Source organism: Hipposideros armiger, unplaced genomic scaffold (assembly GCF_001890085.2).
Source record: "Hipposideros armiger isolate ML-2016 unplaced genomic scaffold, ASM189008v1 scaffold_38, whole genome shotgun sequence".
NCBI classification, from domain to species: Eukaryota; Metazoa; Chordata; class Mammalia; order Chiroptera; family Hipposideridae; genus Hipposideros; species Hipposideros armiger.
The window spans coordinates 2,177,047-2,179,721 of record NW_017731388.1 but is presented as its reverse complement, the minus strand read 5'-3'; positions in this window follow the sequence as shown (position 1 = coordinate 2,179,721).

Below are 2,675 nucleotides of genomic sequence, written 5' to 3'. Positions count from 1 at the left end.
CAACTGAGCCACTCGGCCGGCCCCCTGTAGGTCTTTGATTTGTTATCACTTTAAATATTTCCTGCCAATCCCTTCTAGCCTGCAAAGTTACTGTTGAGAAATCAGCTTACAGTTTTGTGGGAGCTCCCCTTTTAAGTTACTAGTTGCCTTTCTCTTGCTGCTTTTAGGATTCTCTCTTTGTCTTTAACCTTTGACATTTTAATCATAATGTGTCTTGGTGTTGGCCAGTTTGTGTTCATCTTGTTTGAGACTTTCTGCACTTCCTAGACTTGTATGTCTACTTCCTTTGTCAGGTTAGAAAAGTTTTCAGGCATTATTTCTTCAAATACATTCTCCACCTCTTGCTCTCTCTTTTCTCCATCTGGTCCCCCTACGATGTGAATGTTGTTCTGCTTCATGTTGCCCCAGAGGGCTCTTAAACAACCCTTCATTAAAAAAAAAATTTCTTTTTCCTTTCCTGATTGGGTGTTTTCTGCTCTTGTCTTTCAAATTGTTGATTTGAGCCTCTGCTTCATCTAATCTGCTGGTGATTTCTTTTAGTGCATTTCTCATTTCAGTTATTGTATTTTTCACTTTTGACTGGTTCTTTTTTTGTGGTTTCTATGTCTTTTTTAATGCTTGCTATCTCTTTGTTGAAGTTCTTGCTAAGTTCCTTGAGCATCCTTATAACCAGTGTTTTGAACTCTGTCTCTAGTTGGTTGCTTGTCTCCTTTTTGTTTAGTTCTTTTTCTGAAGTTTTCTCCTGTTCTCTCATTTAGGATGTATTTCTTTTCCCCCCTCATTTTGGCTGCCTCTTTATTTGTTTCTATGTATTAGGTAGACCTGCTATGTCTCTTGCTGGGTCGCCTTATGTAGTATGTGCCTTGTGGGGTCCTGACACAGTCTCTCTGGTCACCTGAGCTGGGTGCTCCAGGAGTGTCCCTTGTGTGGGTTGTGTGTGCCCTCCTGTTATATTTGAGCCTGATTGCTATTGATACATCAGTGGGTAGGAATGACCCTCAAGCTGATTGGCTGTGGCATTTGGCCATGTCCTTAGCTATGGGCTGTTGTGTTGGGGCTCATACCACATGAAGCAGGTTTTGCCTCAGTGGGCACTGGTGCCTGTTGAGACTGCCCTTTGTGTGTGCCTCTTGTGGGGCTAATTGGGTGGTGCTCTGCTGTGGTCTGAAGCCAGTCTCTAAGTATGTTGGTTCTGGGGCCCTTGGGAGGGGCTTTAGTGTAGGCTCAGGTCAGCCACTGCCTGTAACTGGGTGGTGACTACCTGGTAGGAGGTACAGAGCGATCCGCAGTTGGTTGCTGCCTGTGCTGGACCTGAAGGCATGTGGAAGAGGCCATGCTGTGAACTGAGGACGGCTGCCATCAGTACTGGGCCTGCGGTAGCTCCACAAAAAGCCAGGATACACCGAGGTCTGCTGCTGTCTGCTGCCTGCTGCCAGGTGCCAGTTGCCAGTTGCCAGTAGGGTTCCGCTCTGATCAAGCCTCCTGCAGTACAAAATTGAGTGTGGTGGGGTCTCAGTGAGTCAGCAGGGCAGAGCCGTGGAGTTCACCAGACCAATCAGATTCAGATTTGGCCATAAGTGTAGGGGGCGGGCTCAACATATTAAAGATGGTGCTCACCTGCTGGCTACATGGGAGGAAGAGTCCACACAGGGAAATGCTGTCCTCCAGGCCTCCCCTCGAAGCCACACACTTCAGTCTGCCCCTCATTTGTTTCCAACGCCTCTGAGTCACCTTCCCTCCACTGGAGCCCAGGGTGAGTACCTGCAAGTGAGTGAATCTGTGTGTGGGTCCTTTAAGAGGACAGCTGAGTTTCCTGTAGCCTTCCGTCTCACTTGAATGGTCGAAATCCCCACTGCTTTTCACAGCCAGATGTTGTGGGGGCTTCTATTCCCGGCACTAATACTCCTGGGTGGGGAACCTGGTGTGAGGCTGGGGTTTCTTGCTTCTCCGTGGGGAACCTCCATGGCCGAGATATCTTTCCCAATTTTCATCCAGTCTGTTTTGCATCTCCGCCCCTCCCACCAGTCTCAATGTGGCTTCTTTTTTATATCCTTAGTTATAAAATTTTTGTTCAGTCAGACTTCAAATGGTTCTCCAGGTTGACTGTTCTATAATTTAGTTGTAATTTTGATGTGTTCACGGGATGAGGCAGGCACAGCGTTTATCTACTCTACCGCCTTGAATTGTTCTCTCGAGGTACATTGTTAAAGTAATTAAGTGAGGAGGCCGTGAGACGGAGGAGGCTCTAATGCCTCGGCAGCCTATGAAATCTAACCAAAACCCAAGCCAGGGTCAATGCACTCATATCTGAGACAATGAAACTTAAGAACAACCAGTCACAAATAGCCAACTAGGCTTCCCCAAGTAAGGTAACTATAGCTAATAAAATAGTTTCCTTGCTCTGTGTCTGCATTTGCTGTATAAAAACCTTTTCCTAGCTCCTGTTGGTGGGATGTTTCTGACCCCCCACCAACTTTCAGTTTGTTCAACTGACTTTCAGTTTGTTGCTGCCCAATTTGAATTGATGTATGCTCAAATAAGCTCTTGAAAATTTTAAGGTGCTTCAGTTTACCTTTTAACAATATTCAAACAAACAAAATATGTGTACATATATATGCATTTATACACTCACACATATATTCAAACGTATCTATAGTCAAACACATGTATACACA